The sequence below is a fragment of the Acipenser ruthenus genome, chromosome 32, assembly GCF_902713425.1.
Source record: "Acipenser ruthenus chromosome 32, fAciRut3.2 maternal haplotype, whole genome shotgun sequence".
NCBI classification, from domain to species: Eukaryota; Metazoa; Chordata; class Actinopteri; order Acipenseriformes; family Acipenseridae; genus Acipenser; species Acipenser ruthenus.
The window spans coordinates 2499585-2520264 of NC_081220.1; the positions used below are offsets into that span (position 1 = coordinate 2499585).

At 38.4% G+C, this 20680-nt stretch overlaps 2 long non-coding RNA genes and 7 other non-coding genes across 9 annotated transcripts; 8 read left to right on the forward strand and 1 right to left on the reverse strand.

The window, feature by feature from the left end:
- Positions 1-7: 7 nt before the first annotated feature.
- LOC131703186 (uncharacterized) lies at positions 8-2595 on the forward strand. The gene is made up of 5 exons (XR_009309708.1): positions 8-140; positions 388-481; positions 563-668; positions 757-853; positions 2492-2595. It is a non-coding gene; the product is annotated as an uncharacterized LOC131703186 (long non-coding RNA).
- Positions 2596-9922: 7327 nt separating this feature from the next.
- LOC117965236 (uncharacterized) lies at positions 9923-11655 on the forward strand. Its single transcript, XR_004661353.2, has 3 exons — positions 9923-10281; positions 10553-10634; positions 10835-11655. It is a non-coding gene; the product is annotated as an uncharacterized LOC117965236 (long non-coding RNA).
- trnae-uuc (transfer RNA glutamic acid (anticodon UUC)) lies at positions 11542-11613 on the forward strand. Its single transcript has one exon. It is a non-coding gene; the product is annotated as a tRNA-Glu (tRNA).
- Positions 11656-12160: 505 nt separating the features above from the next.
- trnak-cuu (transfer RNA lysine (anticodon CUU)) lies at positions 12161-12233 on the forward strand. Its single transcript has one exon. It is a non-coding gene; the product is annotated as a tRNA-Lys (tRNA).
- Positions 12234-17781: 5548 nt separating this feature from the next.
- trnae-uuc (transfer RNA glutamic acid (anticodon UUC)) lies at positions 17782-17853 on the forward strand. The gene has a single exon. It is a non-coding gene; the product is annotated as a tRNA-Glu (tRNA).
- Positions 17854-18323: 470 nt separating this feature from the next.
- Positions 18324-18395, forward strand: trnaw-cca (transfer RNA tryptophan (anticodon CCA)). The gene has a single exon. It is a non-coding gene; the product is annotated as a tRNA-Trp (tRNA).
- Positions 18396-19659: 1264 nt separating this feature from the next.
- On the forward strand, positions 19660-19732 carry trnaf-gaa (transfer RNA phenylalanine (anticodon GAA)). Its single transcript has one exon. It is a non-coding gene; the product is annotated as a tRNA-Phe (tRNA).
- A 135-nt stretch (positions 19733-19867) lies between these two features.
- trnan-guu (transfer RNA asparagine (anticodon GUU)) lies at positions 19868-19941 on the reverse strand. The gene has a single exon. It is a non-coding gene; the product is annotated as a tRNA-Asn (tRNA).
- Positions 19942-20356: 415 nt separating this feature from the next.
- On the forward strand, positions 20357-20429 carry trnak-cuu (transfer RNA lysine (anticodon CUU)). Its single transcript has one exon. It is a non-coding gene; the product is annotated as a tRNA-Lys (tRNA).
- Positions 20430-20680: the final 251 nt, after the last annotated feature.

The following is a 20680-nucleotide window of genomic DNA, read 5'->3' on the forward strand; positions in this document are numbered from 1 at the left end:
CTGTGAACTCTGCAGATGAGTACTTGACAATCTTTCACCCAGTCTCCAGCAATGCAAGAGTGCTGTTCCCTTCCCATCTGAAGAGGTTTGAAGTGAAAATGTTTTCCTTCACAAGCGGCCGGGATGCACTGAAAGGACAGGTAAAGTGGAGTGTTGGGATGGGGATCTTGTACCACAATGTGTGGTTTGGATTGCTTTGCAAGCAGCAAATGGTCACTGTGCTCAAATCTTTAGTGAGTTGGAATGAAAACATATAACTGCATATTTACAAGAAACACTTACTATGATGCAATATATTTGTTTTTCATTTCAGTAATCCTCATTGGCTGATGGTCCTGCCTGATCTATTGATGCTAGTTTTTCTTGACAAGGTGTACTGTCTTTCAGATTTACTTCCACTGCAGTGTTGTGATATGTGATTCAAACCGGCCATCAGACAGCCTCTGTAGCAGACGGTGCATTCCAGGGAAACAGAGGCTTGGTAAGAGCTCTGTCTGTTGGGGGGAGGGGGGACATTTTGCATGCATTTTTGTCCCTTTGTTTTGATTGACTCCTCCTGTAGGTCGCAGTGCTGAAGGGATGGATGGTGGTGCAGTAAAGGCAATTTGTGTCTTCTGGCCCAATTGAGCTGAAGAGAGATGGATCCCTTCACTTTATGCCTAGAAGCGGTAATATGCGTGATGTGAACACAACTGCAGTTCAAGTAAAATATATAACTATCTCTTTATATTCCACTAACTGTTTCTTCTTTTGCAGGCCAATTCAATGTGTGGTCCCTTCTGGGAGCTGCAATGGGTGTGTTCAGTGGTTGTCTTTGAAGCTGGAGTTGTGTATTTTTGGAAAATGCCAAAAAGTGCGTATTGATAAATAAAAATCTTGCTTGTAAAGACTGTTTGGATTGTGTGTAGGTGTGGTGTGTGTGTTTTTTTTTATTTTTTTATTTGTTTTTTTTTTGGTGGGTGCTTGACTAATTCTACACAGATTATATATTGGTGTGTGTCAGAATGGCCATGTTGATGGGTTTCTCTCCTCTTACTGCATTGAATGCTTTGCTTGTTGTCTGATCAGGCCATTCTCAATATGGTGCGTTATTCAGGGACCCTTCATTAATTCATTGTGAATCCAGGGGCAAAGACTTTCCTCCTCCATGGAGCTGTAACCCTATTTTTATATTCCTTCTTGCTTTTGATATGCTACCTTCAGTATGCAAAGTTTTTAGGGTGAAATTATCAACACTCCTTATTTATAATACCATGTTCTAGCATCACAAAAAGTGTAGATTTATTTGTTTTTTCTGTTATGAATGCAAGTTTGTATCCATTGTGTTCACTGCGGTTTATACATCTTTTACTGGAAGTGGTCCCTGGTGAGAGCTCCAAGTAAGGTATTAGTTTAGCTTTTCAGTTTTCAATACTGTGGAATTGGTTAAACAAACCACTACTTAGCAACATGTTCTCTTCATGCTTGTTTTGACTGCTGTGGTTTATATAATCTGTTACTGGTTAAACTCATTTTACGAAACACATTCCATAACAAACCGGTACATCTGATGCAGGGAATCTTTAGGTCTGCGCACCAGTCCGAACCAGAAGTTCCATTCTTTGAGCTGTTCGGTAAAACAGGAGGACTATATATAATATGAGAGAAAGCAAGGGCTGAGTTATTAGAGCTGAATTCACTATACCCGCTGGCAACCCCTTGAGTAATGTGTTTATTATATGGAGAACGCTGAGTTTAATGCAAGACTCGATCAGACACAGGCACATTCATATTATTAAACCTGCTCGCAGACTCTCTGGCGCCGTCACTCTGAGTGCTCTTTGAAACAGACTGCGTTCGTATTTATATTCATGTTGGGATAATCAGAGATGATTATCGGCGGCTTGTCTGTAGTACTACTGGAGATTTTAATTGCAGTTTGTACCGCTGTGTGCAGCGCCGTCCCGTTTGTAACACGGTACGTGAACTGCATTCTGCTAAACAAAACATCACCGCAGCAGCAGCGCCATCTACTGGACAAAACCCAGACATACACGTTGAAACAATGATCCACTTCAATATCTGCAAAGCCTAAACAAGAGACTATTAGCCGAAGCCCCGAAAGAGAAAATATTCTACAAAACAGTTTCAAATCAAATATTTAATTGTTAATCTAACCATTTTTATTACTGTACAACTACTTCTCTCAGTGGTGACACAAATAAAAATGATTAAAATAAGTTTTAAAGTGTTTATTTGTCAACAACAACACACTCCTAGACCCATTTAATAACAGCAATAATACACTCCAGGGTCTGTGTGTTATCATGAGATATATCACCACTTCCTGGGCGGTTGAAGAACTCCACTTCGTCTAGTGCCTCCCAACGCACCCAAGGCATGGTGATATTACCTCATGATAACACACACACCCTGTCGTGTATTACTGCTTCATTAATGTAGTCATTAGGTTTATATGTCACATTCCTTTGTTGTCACTGTATTGTTTTAGATATTCGGGTTGGATACCTCGGAAGCCAGCGGAACTCCAGCGTTTCTCCGACAACCACTGATAACCCCTCCCGTGATGATCGGCGCTGCCATGACAACCCATGACATCACCCGCACAAGTTACAACACGGCGAGTCATTTTTTGTAGCACAGTATTAACGTGTTATTGTTTTCACAAAATAACATCAATAAGATTATCAGATCACCTGCTAGTGTGTACTAAACAAAACCTCAAATATCAGTGAATTGATACAGAGACAAGCCGTGCCACCAGCAAGGGGTTAAAATGAAATTAATAAATAAATTACGACAGGAAACAAGAATACATGTGGGTGTATTTTAATCAAAAATCCATGTATCAATAATTCTGATTATTTAAATAATCTCACAGCTAATTCTTTACAAATGAATAATTTCTATATTTCTCGGAGTGCTACTGTGGTGTTATAGTTTAACATATTAATGGATTTTAGAAATCATCTATGCTAGTCTGCCCCTCAAACAGTTTTAAATATAATTTAGATTTAAATGGCAGGTAGTATATAAATCAATTTCTAAAACGGGTCGCATTTTGTAATTTAAATAGGCCTACGTATGAGCTACCAAAACGTATTTTTGTTTCATGTCATTATTAATGTATTTACTTATTTATCTGGTTAAACTTGAATCCAGCCTTACATTTTAACTTCTTGAAGTTACCACAGCGTGTCTATGTATGAATTACTGACGAGTAATATTTGTGATTTGATTACTCTAGCAGATGAACTGATAATGTATGGATGTTATTTTGTGAAAAAAATACAATATTAAAAAAGAAATACTACAACATTTAATTAATAAATAAATTATACACCAAACTGAAGCACATTTGTTTAGTCTTAATATCATAACAAATATACTTCTTATGAATACGCACTTCTTTTTATTTGTTGGAAAACGGTCTGGAACTGAAGTATTTTTATTAATACAGTGCTATTTGAGTATTTAAAATATGGTCATGTTCAAAATTAAAATGCCAGCAACGGTGTGTTAATTTAACGAAGCGCCTAACGCCGCTCGGAACGTTCGCATTTTTAAATCCTAACGGTCTCTGCTCAGCTGAGTGGAATGTTCACGAGCCGGTTGCCTAGCAGTGTCTCCCCCTCCTTCTCTGCCCCGCCCTCTCGCCCTCTCGTCCTCTCTCGTTGCTCCAGCTAGGAGTTCAAATTTAGCTTCGTTATATTAGCGCAACTCTTTACTAACTTTTACAAATTAGCTTATTAGAGGCTTCGTGTTTTTAAGATGGTTCAGGTGCAGTCCAGACAGACTGACTGGAGCATCATTACAGTATACCGCACTGCTCTTTTTAATGCTAAATATGTATCTGGTATTCTAAGTATTATCTACAATTAATAATTCAGCTATATTCATATTCAGAATGTAATACAGTATTAAGACAGGGTTCAGTATTAGAGTTCCTTTATCAGGTCCGCATTTTAAGCGCAATGATTCTCCCCTTGCTCTCCTCTCTGAGATTTGCTGTAAGCTGTCTGTCCCACACCCCAGTTATTCCTGCAGATTTACATCAGTGTGTTTTAATGCCAGGCATTGTGGACCGACTTTATTAAAGCAAAATAAATTATTCAACTGTGCGGTCCCCAGCCCGACTAGCTCTCCCTCCCACCCAGCCAAAAGGCGATGTTCAATCTTGGGAAGATCTTGGTAGCTTTGACCAATCATAGCCCGTGTCGCTACCAAGAATTGACCAGGAAAGAGCCAATCAGATTTCGAGAAGCTACCAAAATGAAGTGACGGAATTATCCAATCAGATCTCGTAGAACTACCAAGAATACTGAGCGTTCTCAACGGCGGGAGATTATTGAATCGTGAAGACTTTTGGTTTATTTCGAAATACAGTCATCTGAAGGGAAGAATTTTATTACAGTATTATTTTAATTGTCACTAGTACTGTACGTATAGTAACGAAAAAATTTAAAAATGCCAATAATAATATATGTTCGTATTAATACAAATGTCAGCTGTAGAAATGCGCGGATAGTAAACTCTATGTTTTGTAATATTATCAATAAAAATGCACGATTGACATTTTTACAATAGGTGTCGGTTCTGAGTGTTAAAAAAATGTAATATTTACGACAGCTAGAAACTTGTTTGAGGGACTGTTTTATCCAAAGCGCAATTATATTTAATATATTTGTCCGTTATAATGGTGTAATGTTTCTGTAACATCAACAACTGTATCTGATAATACAGATTCTCAGGAGGCTTTATTGAAGTTTATCGCACAGTTTATTATTACATCCAGAGTGATATATATTCAGACTAGCATCACAGCTTACGCCTTACAACACAACCACGCGGCAACCCTTTTCACCTTGTTCCCCTAATAACGTGTCCCTTATCCTTATAACCCATGCACATTGGTTCCGGTGCCGTGCTTCAATATAATTATAAATGATTGCGATATGTCGCCTATCATTACATCACCCTTCCTTTGAGTCTTATAGACTTCTGGATTACTATTAGATTAACTAAAACATTTGCTTTTCAGTATTTTTTCTCTTTTTTTTTTAATTAACTTATATACAGTTAAGTATTTCTTTTAAACATTTATTCAGAAATAACAAGCATCTCTATCTTTCTAAGGTTTCTGGGTAGACTACCAGTTGCCTTCATAGCTGCTGAGGGTTATTCTGCCTCCTTTAGCTTGCTATGTGTTAACTAGCTAGATTTGATAGTCTCTGTAGCATATTGGTCTTTTCACAATTCGTCCTCTGGATGTCACTCTCACAGGACTCTGAGGAGGATCAGGCTCTTCGATATCAGGTAGGTCTTGTGTTGCTTGAGTTTTCTTTTGACCTTCTTCACTCTCTTCTTCCTGCTCTTCTAAGTGTGAAAAGTTTTCTTTTATGAGTCTCAAGTGTCTTCTGTTCCTGCGAAGGATTCCTCTGTCCGTCCGGACCAAGTAGGATCTGGGAGTTCCTGCTAGACGCAGTACTGTAGCTGTGTTTATCCAGCCTCGCTCTCCATCCAGTTTCACTGCTACTTTGTCTCCCGGTCTTAGTTCTGGCAATTCTTTTGCTGAATTTCTTCTATTGTAGAAGCGTCTGTAGCTTTCTTTCGCTTTGTCATCAGCTTTACGAATTAGTTTGAAGTTTGGCCACTTTGGATTCAAATTTTCCTCAATAGTGGGAACAGTAGTTCTGAGCTGTCTTCCAAGCATTAGCTGTGCTGGACTAACTCCTGTTGCTTGTAACGGTGTGGCTCTGTAGCTTAGTAAAGCTAGAAATGGATCTTTTTGCTTCAAGATTCTTTTGGCTGTCTGCACTGCTCTTTCTACTTCTCCATTGGCTTGCGAATAGTGTGGACTTGTTGTTACATGGTGGAAATCGTAAGCTTTAGCAAACTCTCGAAATCCTCTTCCTTTGAACTGTGGTCCATTGTCTGTTACAAGTTCGTTTGGGCAGCCCCATCTAGCAAAGATGTTCTTTAGGCGAGAGATCACTGTATCGCTAATCATGTCTGGGAGATATGCAATTTCAATGTATCTAGAAAAATAGTCAACAGCAATCAAGTAGTGTTTCTTCTGTAACTCACATATGTCAGCTCCAACTCTCTTCCAGGGTCTATCTGGTAGTGGAGTCGTCATCAGTGGTTCTCTGTGTTGGGTAGGTTTTGCTTCTTGACACACTTTACATGCCTGGATTGTATTCTGGATTTCCTTTCCTATGCCAGGCCACCAAACACTCATTTTGGCACGCTCTCGACACTTTGTGATGCCGTAGTGACCATCATGCAGTCGTTCAATAATTTCCTGACACAAACCTTTTGGAATCGTTATTCTGTTACCGTGCAGCAGGATTCCTTTTGATAATGAGAGGCAATTTTTCTCAGAATAGTAGGGTTTAATGCTCTCTGGTACATTTGCTGCGTATTTTGACCATCCTTCTTTCACAAACTGGGTCACTGTCTGCAGTTCTGGATCCTCGCTAGTCAGCTGTTTGACTTGTTCCAGTTTGCTTTTAGACATTGGCCATGCCGCCTGTGCTGCTTCTTCATAAGCGTCTATCTCTTCTGTCAATTCAGCTATTTCAGGCTGGACTGCTGGTGAACAATGTCTAGACAATGTATCTGCCACTACTAATGTCTTCCCAGGTACATATTCTGCTTGTGGGTTGTACCTCATCATGCGCATTAGTAGTCTCTGGCACCTGAGCGGTACACAGTCTAAGTCTTTGCTGTTTATCAGCGGTATCAATGGCTTGTGATCCGTCTGAAGTGTGAAAGTATCTAGACCGTACAAGTACTTGGAGAATTTCTCTCATGCCCAAACAGCAGCTAAGCACTCTTTTTCTATTTGTGCATAGCGTCTCTCTGTGTCCGTTAGTGTCCTTGAGCAGTATGCAATTGGCTTTAATTGTCCTTTGTGGCTCTGCAGTAGGACTCCACCTAATCCATAGCTACTTGCGTCTGCACTGACTGTAGTAGCCTTGGTTGCATCATAGAAAGCTAGAACTGGTGATTCTGAAATTTAGCCTTTTCGCCTTTGTGAAAGCTTGTTCCTGTGCTAAACTCCAGTTCCAAGATGAACTGCTCTTTAGCAATTCATTCAGGGGTCTTGTTGTCTGACAGGTTAGGTAGGTATCTTCCTAGATAGTGTATCATACCAAGAATTCTTCTCAATTCAGATGTATTCTTGGGTGGCTGTAACTCTGATATAGCATTTACCTTCATTGGATCAGGGCGTATCCCGTGCTCGTCTACAGTGTCCTAAATACTGCAGCCGTGTTTGACGCATTAGGCATTTCTCTTTATTGAGTTTCAGACCTGCAGCTTCAATTATCTGGAGGGCGTCTGACAGTCTTCTGTCATGTTCTTCTTCTGTGGTGCCGTATATCAGGATATCATCCATATACACCGCGACCCCATCTTGCTGCTTGAATAGTTCTGTCATCTCACGCTGGAAGATTTCTGGGGCACTTGTGATGCCAAATGGTAATCTGCGGAAAAAATACCTGCCAAATGGGGTTATAAATGTTGTTAGTTTGGCACTATCTTCCTTTAGTGGAATCTGCCAAAAGCCACTCGCCGCATCTAGTAGCGAAAATACTCTAGCATTGACTAACTTGGGGAGGATGTCATCTAGAGTTGGTAGGACGTATTTCTCTCTCTGTACAGCTTTATTCAGTTGTTTCAGATCAACGCATATCCTGACAGATCCGTTTTTCTTTGGTACAGGAACCATAGGAGCGCACCACTCGGTCGGCTCTTTAATCTCTTCAATCACACCGCATTCAATCATGCGCTCTAGTTCCTGCTTCACTTTGGGGAGCATCGGCAGTGAAATTCTTCTCGCTGTGGGTATGCTGTAAGGTACTGCACCTTCTTTTAAGGCTGATTTTAACTGGATTAGTCTTTAGTAGACCGATATTTCCAAAAAGTTCACTGTAAATTTCGTTAACTTGGTATACTATACCCATTGTGGCTGCTACATCTCGTCCTAGTAAATTGCTCACTGGTGACCCACTAATCACATACACCTTGAATTGGTATTCTCTCGCTTTGTACTTTGTTTTGGCCAAGAATTGTCCCACGCACTTTAGCTTCCCGCCTGGACTGTCAAGAGTTACACCTGTACTTTGTAACTGTGGAGTATTCTTCAGACCGAAGTATGTTGTTTCAGAGATTACAGTAGTATCAGCTCCAGTATCTATCTTGAAATTGACTGCAGTTCCCTGAATCATTAAATCTATTTTCCATGCCTTGCTAGAATCGTCCACTCGTGTAACTGATCCTAAGAAAAGTGTTTCTTTACTTTTGCTTTCATGGTTCCCACCTGCAATTACTTCATTCACCACACGGGTGCGACAAACTACAGCAAAATGGCCTATCTTCTTGCATTTGTGACATTCAGCATTCCTTGCAATACAATTATCTCCTTGCACGTGTGCTCTGCCACATCGTGTGCACTTTGGGCCGTTTAGAGTTTCATATTTCTGGCCTTGCTTCCTAGTTGTTTTACCCCAACCCTGCTTTGGCTGTGCATGTTTCTGGCTTTGCTCCTCTTTATAGCCCCGATTTGGCCACATTTTCTCTAAACGCTGTTTACGCTCCCGAGTAACTTCACAAAGCGCACTGCTAGTCCCTTGTTCAGTCAACTGTTCTTTGATCAGTTCAGACTGGCGTGTTAGCTGGATTGCTTTCTCTAAAGTCAATTCTGGCTTTAACTGTAACTTCTGAGACATGTCTTTATCTAAAATGCCTATTACTAGTCTATCCCTGATACTCTCACTCTTGGCATCCCCAAACGCACACGTTTCTGCTAATTCATACAGGCTTCGAATATATTCTTCAATCGTTTCGCCCTGCTTTTGCACTCTCTGGTGAAAGCGAGCTCTTTCATGAATAATGTTACGCTTTGGCACAAAATATTCATCCATTTTCCTCATGACTATATCGTAGTCTTTTTCGTCTGTATTAGTATCAAACGTGAACGTTTTCAGTACATTCTCAGCTTCTTTGCCTAAAGAATATATAAGAGTGCAAACCTGAACTTCTCCCGATTCCTTGTTGAGCTTCGTTGCGATCCGGTATCGGAGGAATCGCTGTCTCCATTCCGGCCATAGCTCCGGACGGCTGAAGTCAAAGTTGTCGGGAGGGTGAAATTTCGCCATTCTTCTTCACTTCTGACACCATGTAATGTTTCTGTAACATCAACAACTGTATCTGATAATACAGATTCTCAGGAGGCTTTATTGAAGTTTATCGCACAGTTTATTATTACATCCAGAGTGATATATATTCAGACTAGCATCACAGCTTACGCCTTACAACACAACCACGCGGCATCAACAACTGTATCTGATAATACAGATTCTCAGGAGGCTTTATTGAAGTTTATCGCACAGTTTATTATTACATCCAGAGTGATATATATTCAGACTAGCATCACAGCTTACACCTTACAACACAACCACGCGGCAACCCTTTTCACCTTGTTCCCCTAATAACGTGTCCCTTATCCTTATAACCCATGCACATTGGTTCCGGTGCCGTGCTTCAATATAATTATAAATGATTGCGATATGTCGCCTATCATTACAAATGGTACTGTAATACTTGTATCCGGGACAACAGAAATCGTACCATGGTAAAATAAATAGTACCATATAGTACCGTGGTATAGTGTTGCATTATACTGTAGATACCAGGATACTTCTTAGAAATAAAAAGTACAATCGTATTATCATGGTGGTACTGCATTATAGTACCAGAATAGTGCATTGTACATTGATAGTATCGGATACATTGTGTTTTTCTATCATTTATTTTTAATTATGTATCCATGAACGTTATATTACTGTATTTAACTTTAGGTTTTTAAGTCTAATTTAGTTTTCATTGAAAAATGATCTTGTTTTGAAAGCAATACTTAAAAAACGTGAACATGGGTACTCCATGCTTTTTTATTTTTAATAATCTCTATTTTTTCAACAGTAAGTCCCTTTTGTCATTGTATAGTAGTGTTTATTTGTTTTCACCCAGTGAACCCCTTTTTGATTTCTTGTTGTTTTGTGTAGAAACCTTTTATTTGGCCATTGTGACTATTTTGTGTTTAGGCTATTTGTTTAATTGAAGTCTTTTGTTTAACTGCAACCTTGCTATTCTGTCACAAATGCTCTTTTTTCAGGTTCAGATGGAACCCTTGTTTAGAAGAAAGGCTGATGGCAGCTCAACCTGACTGATACAAAGTGATCCATAAGCTGGTATCGCCCCAGAAGGTTCAACCATGTAAGTTCGAATTTGAATCAATGCTTATAAAAATAATGATCTTCACATTATAACTACTTTATAGGTCTCCCTTTCAGTGCTAATTTCATTATCTATTACAATGCATTTTTATAACTGATGGTGTGATTTGAACTTGGGTGCTATATAATGAATGTTCTAGTATACACATATCAAATACTGGCATTATTATATTTGGAGGAAAACAGTCAGTTGATATAAATGATATGTGGTCCAGTTACCATACCAGGTACCTATTGCTGTTGTTTTTCAGCTCTGATGACTGGTGCTGAACTGAGCGACCAAGAACTACAGAAAAATCGTACCTTCTTATACTGGACCATGCAAATACACAGGTACAGTGAACTTGATAAAGGATTGTCAGTATTACCGTTAAAAATATAGGAATAAAGCTTCTAAATTATTATCGCAATTTTCTCTGAAATTCCACACAGGACTTGGTAGCAGTGTTTGATTTTTATAATCTTTCACAGATAATTATAAGGTAGCTGCATTTCTTAATTACAAATACACAATGTATTTATTTTTTTTGCAGGGGAACTAATTGGTGTGGAGTATTTGTACAATCAGTTCTCCGTGACGACGGTGCCATGATTGAGAGGTTGGAGGCTGGCTCTGATCTGTCTATTGAATTGGAGGAAGATGAGGGATTTGCTGACACCGAAGGGTTTCAGGATCTAACAGTTCCTACACTGGACAGAGAACCTTCCTGCAGCTGTTTGTTAAATTGCTCGTTTCAAGTTGCGATGTAGCCTATGAGAATCGAAAGCACAATTCAAGGGGAATTAGCTCAAATGGTAGAGCGCTCGCTTTGCATGCAAGAAATAGCGGGATCGATGCTCGCATTTTCCAAATAGTTTGAATGTATCTGCATATTTAGTCCCAACGCATTATGGAGATACATACAGTGTGACAATTCTTTGTAACAGAGTCGCCCGCCCTACATGTGTATTTAAAAGCAGTCTTCTAATTTGTAATATTCCCCAGACTGAAAAACTGCAGTGCTCCCTCCATCGTATGCCTTCCGAGAAGCACAAAGGGAGATTTTTTTTTTTAACAATTGAAGGGTTTCTATTAATTGAGAATATTTTGAAGAGTTTGTGTTAATTGAAAATATAAATGGTTTGAAGTTTGCTTTCATTTGTAACATGCTTGTAATGAAATATCAGTGTGGTTCTTTTAATTACCTCATTGTACTGTATACTAGCTACTGTTGCATGTCCATGATTTTGCTTCTCAGCTTCCCATATGGTCTAGTGGTAGGGATTCCTGGTTTTCACCCAGGCGGCCTGGGTTCGACTCCCGGTATGGGAATGTTTTTGTTATTCTCATTTTGTTACAGAACATGTGTAATGTGTTTTCATTATGATAATAAAGCTACAGTTATAAAATAAAAAAGTATTAAAATAAATAAAAAATAAATCTACAGTTACTTGAAATATGAATAAAATATATATATATATATACAGAATGATGCAAATGTATTTGACTCTATTCACATCCCCTCACATTTAAAATCCTCCACAGGTTGGGTGCCTCTCAACTCAGATTAAGGTTGATACTGTATAAATGCAGAACCAATCGTTCCAGATGGATGAGACCATTCATTTTTAAATACATGTAATTCGATTTTTTTATTGGTTTTATTTGTATTGAGGCAGGGAGGCTGCAGTTGTTTCTAAGCGACAATGAATCTGGAATAACATTCTTAGGGTTCATGTCATACGACTTTGTCTCATCAAAGCTGTTTCTGGTGACGTGCAGTGGATTATATTTGGAATCTTGTTTTGTCGTTCAGTATTTTCTCAGACGACAAATTAATAGCTCAATTGGTTAGAGTGAAAAAAACTTCCTCCAGTCAGCCTGGCTAGCTCAGTCGGTAGAGCATGAGACTCTTAATCTCAGGGTCGTGGGTTCGAGCCCCACGTTGGGCGTCCTTTTTAAATACAAATTGAAGATGTTTCTTCGAGACAACAGAGCAATGTCAAATTCTGTTCACATTGTATACAGTATTGCAACAAAATTCCTTATTGGTCATTGTCATATAGCAATTGCTATTGTAAAATGCATGCATCGTTTATAGCTATAACGATATTGAAATAAATCATCTTACTTTTTTTGGGTTGACTTCAATCCGTTTCTTTTTTTACACTTGTCTTAACATCATTCATGGAGCAACACTTGGTATGTGCGTAAACCCAATCGGGCCTTGATACGAGAACCCTAGTGTGTGCTGAAATAAATAATGTGGTTTTCTACAATAACAAACGTAGCTTGTCAGGATGGCCGAGTGGTCTAAGGCGCCAGACTCTAGGACTCTGTCTTTCCAAAGAATTGTGTATTCTGGTCTCTAAATGGTGGCGTGTCTTCAAATCCCACTTCTGACAGTTCAGTTTTACGTATTTTTAAAAAGAATACATTTCTTTATTTTACTGTAAAAGATTGTTTTAAGGAAATCAACAGCTGATACCAAACTCTTGTCAGCACTCAATACCATTTTAATTTCCATTTTAAATCGGACTAAAATAGTGTTCCTAACACAGATTGCATTTTTGTTGTAAACAGACTACTTGTTAACGTCACTGAAAATATTTTGTGTCCAAACATGTTATTTAACTTGATTGTTTTAATATTCCAAATAACATATTACTGAAAAACATCGTCTACCACTGGATCGTGGTCTCAGGCTGGGATGCGGACCATTGAGAACAGTATAAACCATCTATTACTAGACGCAGCTTACAGGAGAAATGCCCTCGTTTAACATGCTAGGATGATCGACTTCGGCATTCTCCAACTGCTGTTTACATTTGCTAAGACGTTATGAGGAAGAACAATATTTTGGTGTCCAAACATGTGTTATTTAATTTGATTGTTTTTTTTATATTCCACATAACATATTACTTTGAAAAACATAATATATATTTTTTAATACAGTCCTATTTGAGTATTTAAAATATGGTTATATTCAAATGCCAGCAACGGTGTGTTAATTTAACGAAGCGCCTAACGCCGCTCGGAACGTTCGCATTTTTAAATCCTAACGGTCTCTGCTCAGCTGAGTGGAATGTTCACGAGCCGGTTGCCTAGCAGCGTCTCCCCCTCCTTCTCTGCCCCGCCCTCTCGTCCTCTCTCGTTGCTCCAGCTAGGAGTTCAAATTTAGCTTCGTTATATTAGCGCAACTCTTTACTAACTTTTACAAATTAGCTGATTAGAAGCTTCGTGTTTTTAAGATGGTTGAGGTGCAGTCCGGGCAGACTGACTGGAGCATCATTACAGTATACCACACTGCGCTCAGCTTTGTGTGGCGGCTGATACACAAACTAATGAACGACTATTAAATAAATCACATTTATTGCTTTTTAATGCTAAATATGTATCTGGTATTCTAAGTATTATCAACAATTAATAATTCAGCTCTATTCATATTCAGAATGTAATACAGTATTAAAACTATCAAACTGACTGGAAACATGGAACACATTAATTGCGATCGATTCGATACCAATAGGATTACATAAGAGTTGTTGTGTATAGACAATGTCATAAACGCCGAAATGAACACGGACAGTCTTTATTAAGGGCTGACTCGTTTAGATGTTCGAGAGATCTAGGTGTAATGGACAAATCTACTGGATTTTTTCCAAATCGTAAGTGTACCGCCTGTGATAATACATTTAAAACTAAGAAAATGCACAAGCCATACAACGAAAAAAAAGAGTACAGTATCTTACAAGTGATTGTGCTTCAACTCATGTCATTTATGTGATTTCTTGTCCTAGCCATTTGCAATATGATAGCAAAACTACTAGACAGTTACAATTGCACATTAATGAGCGAGCATAAAAGTTCAATTAGGAGAAAATATATTCATCCACCACTAGCTAGACATTTTGTAGATGCCAAAAATTCCGTTTCAGATCTTAAATTCTGTGGCATACAAACATTTTCAAGATCGCAGTGGTGGTAATGTCACGGGTGACGAATGTGTTGATTATTATTTTATTCAGTATTTTCACTTATGATTTTTGAATTTTAATTGGATTGGTTTTCCTTTTTTTGCACAGTTTGTTTATTTGAATTATTGTTTTATTTTTGAGTGTTAGATGCATTTTAATGTGTATTTGTTCACTTAACCATATGTCATCCACTCTCTGGTCCAGACCTCCTCTTAGGGCTCCTGTCCAGATGCCTGTTTGGGCAGCCCTCTCCATAGGGTGCTGCGCTTCAGCTGAAGGCCTCAGGAGAGATCCTGATATCCTGATATAAACCACGAACGCAAAGGTTCTTGTCAGTACCTCTTTTCAAATGTCTTCAATCACCAAGTTCCGCAGTCCTCCCAGAGTGAGTCCACGAAACAAAATAACAAAACGAAACTGACACTGTCCGTGCACAAAAAACCCCCAGCTGCTCACTGTCTAATCTCGTCCTCTTTATTTTCGTTTACTTCCCTCGGCTTCTCTCTCTTTCCTATTCCGGTATCTCCTAGTTCCATGCTCCCAGTCTCTTAGTTCCTCACTCTTTTTATACCTCAAAGCCCACCGTGGGTGTCTTCAAAGTGTGGGATCGGCAGCCTAAACAAAAAAAAAATGGTCAGCGGAACATCCTTCAAAGAAGTTCTTGAAAAAGGTGAGTAGATAAAATGTTACTGATATAACTTTCTATAATTCCAAATAATCTTTTATAATCTTTCTGTATGGTTGCAATGGGTGGATGGGTGGTGTAATTAACTACATTCCACTTATATTTTACAGTCTCTTATAGAAATTAAGGCAGTGTTGGGATGATTCATTATTCTGTAGTTGAATTGGTTGGTGGCACAAAATGGAGCACGGATCTAACAACAGCTGAAAAGATTCAAAATAGAATGAAAAAGTCAAATAGGTTGAATGGCTGTCTGTTGTTCTTGCCATTTCTTATTTTGTTATGTATAAATCTAAATGATCAATTATTGATAACCTTTTCAGGTTCACAAAAACTTGGCCTTCCAAAAAAGGGGCATATACTGGTCCTGGAAACTGACGGAACTGAGATTGAGGATGACGAAATCTTATTGGAGATGCAATCAGAAACTTTAATAATACTGATGGAAGGAGAGAGCTGGATCCCACAGATACCCACAGAAGAACAAGTGAGCATAACATCAATTGAGCAGAAGTCTGATTCCGAAAAAATAAATGAAATCCTATCCCTTGACTCCGCAGCGTACATGGAATCTTTTGCAAATCGGAGTCAGTACCTGTTTATGTTTATTTTTTTCTTGTTGCTCATCAGTTTAATTTTGTTGCACATTATTAAGATTGCACTCTTTATCAATGAATATCAGCCTCAGACTTATTTCTTTTTGTTTTGTATTATTATTTGTTATTATACTCTACAGGATGTTCAACAGTGGATGATAGAACCCCTCTGCCTCTATTTTCTGACCTGGTGCATAGAAGTCTTCTGGCTGGCAATTCAAGAGGGATATGGCATGAAATGGTTGATGAAGTATCTAATTATGACCTGGCTAATTATCCCAGCCTAAGTGACAGTTCTGAATACAAGGCCAGTTGAAAAAAGCTGTACAGCAAATACCCATGCATTAAGCATGAAGGGAATGAACCGTGGGTAAGATGGAATTCAAGTATGCAAAACAATACATTGGGAATTGAAGCTTGCCATTTCTTTCTGAAACTTGATGTATTTATTCACAATTATTGTTTTCACCTCTTGTTGTTTTGTAGTCCTTATTTTCTAAGTGCCTCAGTCAGAAGATGAGGCACATGAGGTGGTCTTTAAAAAGGAAAAGCCTGCCCATTGACTCCAATTCAGCACCAATTATGGCAAAGAAAGCCCAGGTACCTACCATACAGAGGCCTGAAGAACGGCCCGATGAAGAATACAACCGCCATGTCGAAGAATTAAGAAAAGAATTTGACAAAAATAAGCCTGATGACAATCACATAGACATTCTTCTTAAAGAAACCTTTGGTAATCGTCGATTGTGGCTGACCACTCTTCCAGCTGGAAGAATTAAACCAGTTGTTGAAGTTTACCCTTGTTTTGAATGGGGAAAATTTGTAAGTATTTGTTTATTTACTCATGTTATTGTAAAGTTATAGAGGGCATACTACAATTCACCTGCATACAGTTAACTGCATTATTATTTTCCTTCTACAGTCTCATCAAACAGTCAATATTACTGATCAGTAAAATAAAATTCAAATTGTGGTTGTGAATGTTGGTTTAAAGGTTGCGATTTGCTTTAATCCAATCCAAGTACAGTTATTATGATGATGATATACAGAAACTCATTTTGTGACATTTATTTTACTTTATTTTTTATTCATTTTTATTTTTATTTATTTTTAATGTAATGTCAACCGTTTTCTAAAACTGTTATCTGACAGCATAGGTCCTGGGTTTATAAATTCTAGTTCAACATTCCTGCTTTGGAGATATTTTTTATTTTATTTTTTTTTTCAACTTCATACTTGTGCATGTGTTTTTCTATTAGGTAATGGGTGAATTTGCAATGGTCCTTGGAAGTACATGATTTGAAACATTGTGCAAAAGGGCTGAACAGGTTAGGACGGTCTCTGAGTTACTGATTGGATCCAAGAAAGAGGTGAGGAAATAAACGATAACAAAACACATTGTATTCTTGTGAATGACTTGTGGCTTTGCCAGCTGGAAACGCACGAAGGTAACAAACAAAAAGAACAACAACCCTCCTCCCTCTCCCCCTTCACACCCCGCCACTGTACAAAGCAATTACTTATACAAAGGTCATTACCCCCACCCCATTTTTCTTTTCAGGGAGATCTCAGAATGATACCTGTAATTCAGCTCATTGAAGAAAAAATTAAATTTTGATGAAGGAAAGGGGAAAAAGTCAGTTTCGGTCATCACTGTATATGAGGTAATTATACTAAATAACATTAATCAAAATGTTTGGGAGTGGGGGGGGGCACCCATTGACTCGGCTTCAAACAAGATGTCTCTGTGTGTGATTACGTCACCTACCAGTCCTATTGCTGCCTTCCACCATGCACGCTACAATATGTATATAGGTGTAACAGATTTTATTCTTCAAATTTAAATATTTATTACAATTCAAATACTTGTTACTATTGCAATAGATTTTTTGTTTAAAACAGTTTTTGGCTTAACTTTGAAATATGCAATAAATAAAAGTAAGTTGTTTAATTTGTGTCTTTTTGTATTGTAAAAATAAGAAAGCATTTTACGTGTTTAGATCTTAAACACCTGTAGATTTGTAAACGTGTTCAGGTGCTTAAAAAGTGTTAGAGCGAATAAACATGTTCACGTGTTTATTACTTAAACACCTTAACGCGTTTATATTCTAAACATGTTTATAAAGTAAACGCCTTGACGCGTTTAAAAAGTGTTACAGATAAGTGTTTATGAATGTTCCAAACTTACACATGGTTTTAGAGTGTAGCTACTGTTGCATGTCAATGATTTTGATATTCACCTTCCCATATGGTCTAGCGGTTAGGATTCCTGGTTTTCACCCAGGCGGCCCGGGTTCGACTCCCGGTATGGGAACGTCTTTGTTTTTGTCATTTTGTTACAGAACTGTGGTCATGTGTAATGTGTTTTCATTATGATAATAAAGCTACAGTTATAAAATAAAAAAGTATTTAAAAAAACCTACAGTTACTTGAGGTGTGTATATATATATATATATATATATATATATATATATATATATATATATATATATATATATATAATTTACAGAATGGTACAAATGTATTTGACTCTATTCACATTCCCATCGCAGTTTGTTTTTAGATTATATTAGTCCCTGGTCAAGACAAAGTCTCTCAGGGGTTGGCCTATCATTAGATTGCCGATGTAAGGTCTCTGGTCCCATCGTATAAGCAAGATAGTTTATTCACAAATAAATACATACACTTTTATTTATGTTTCTGTTGGTAAATTAACACATTATCGCATGCGTTCATGTCACGCTGTGCACTCTAACATTGCATCACAAGCAAACAGTACACCAGGACTTCGTGGCGCAACGGTAGCGCGTCTGAATCCAGATCAGAAGGTTGCGTGTTCAAATCACGTCGAGGTCAAAACCGTCTTTATATCTATTCCACTCTATCATTTTTTAGCGTGTTTGAATTTGAAATCCGGACATTTATTTATACAATTTAGCCCACACAACATATTGATTATGTAGCGACAAACAAATTACTTCCTGGGGGGGCAGTTCAGTTTCAATCAAGTTCCAGTCTCTCTGCCATTATCTTGCGCTGCTGTGTTTGGTCAGGTAAAAAGGGCGTGACCAGAGCGGTATGGGCAATCCCGTTAGGTAGCTTGCATGTCAATCTCTCCTTCTTTTCTATTTATATACCCAGCACTGCTTCCGCCCTTCGTCTGTGTTTGTTTCTATTCTTTTCATCATTCAGCTTTTCTATTTTTCTGCAGGAGCTCCATCGTTAGTCTTTTCTGCTCCATCCAGTCTCCAGCGCAGCTACAGCGCCGTTCAAAGCGCAGCGTCATTCTCAGCTTGCTCTGCGTTTTCATCAGAAAGACTGTTCCGACGTCACCGCTGCACTGCAACTCTTTCACACCGGCGCCTCACAGACCATGGTTACCACGGCAACGCCTCATCTCGTGAACAGTGGGAACAATAGTATTGTGGTTTACTACATAATATCCCACCCATCGTTGGTGTTCAAACAAAGCAGAGTGTTACATTGGGAAAGGGCCGTACCTGTCAGTAAGTATTTTAAATTCATTTGGGAAGGTTTAAGATTGTGAAGAAGTTTAAATATGCTGCGTATTTGCGCATTGGGAACTTTGCATAATGACGTTTTTATTAATGCCACTTTCTTACGGACAGTAGTCAGGGTGATGATACAAGACCAGAGCCAATAAACCTGTTATTTGCTTGTCCTTTCACTACCATATTCTATCGTGCTTGCTCAGAATACGTGTGAATCCTGAAAACATCTTGTTAATATTTAAACAAAGCCAGCAGTCACTTTATTGATCACCCTGTGGATTGGAATACAGATGATTGTGTTAAAGATGTTAATAGACTTTCAATGTACACGTTTTAGAGCTAAGTGTTTGTTGAGGCAGTTCAAGCGCTGCACTTTCAGGCAGCCAGTTCCAGTGTTTGCCTTTTGGACTTACTCGGGAAGGAATACAAAAAAAAAAAAAAAAAAACATTTGTTGAGAACAGCATTTGGGAGAAAACTTAACAGTTTCGAAACACATTTGTAAAGGCATCGGATTCTATTATGGTGTTGCCGAGCTGTTGAACGTTTCTCATTACAGGTTTACTGGATTGCCAAAAAGAATGCTATCTCGAAACATCAGTCTTGTCAAGCCGAAATAGCTCAGTTGGGAGAGCGTTAGACTGAAGATCTAAAGGTCCCTGGTTCGATCCCGGGTTTCGGCAAACAACAAGACGATATTTGTTTTGTATTATTTTGAACTAAAAAAAGAGAGCACATTTATTCTTCAGCGTAATTGGATGAAATAACAGCGTATCAGAGTGCCATTTTCTAATGTGATTAAGAAATGCAAAAAGCATCGTCCCTGGGTGGGCTTGAACCACCAACCTTTCGGTTAACAGCCAAACGCGCTAACCGATTGCGCCACAGAGACCAACCTATTAAGCCGCCAAAGCATACGGCAGTGATTAGCAAGGCGAGATGTTGCAGAACGTGATCGAGGGAGCAGAACTCAGCTGAACCTGAGATCACATCTAAGATGAAAGCAAGACGGGGCAGGAAAGTCTATGTAATCAATTATGGCAGCACAGCATGTGTCTTTTTTGTTAGATAACACCCTGGGAGACAACAGAGCAGTGTGTGTAAATAGCTACAATGGAAACCATATACTTACGACTTAATTTTGATACAGAACTGTGGTCATGTGTAATCTGTTTTCATTATGATAATAAAGCTACAGTTCAGTGGATTATATTTGGAATCTTTGGTTCTGTCATTCACTATTTTCTCAAATAAGATGGCAAATTAATAGCTCAGTTGGTTACAGTGAAAGAAATGAGCACCAGTCAGCCCGGCTAGCTCAGTCGGTAGAGGATGAGACTCTTAATCTCAGGGTCGTGGGTTCGAGCCCCACGTTGGGCGTCCTTTTTAAATACAAATTGAAGATGTTTCTTCGAGACAACGGAGCAATGTCTGATTCTGTTCACATTGTATACAGTATTGCAACAAAATTACTTATTGAATAGAGGCGTGGGTTCAAATCCCACTTCTAACAGTTCAATTTTACTTATTTTTAAAAAGAATAAATTTCTTTATTTTACTATTAAAGATTGTTTTAAGAAAATCAACAGCTGATACCAAACTCTTGTCAGCACTCAATATCATTTTAATTT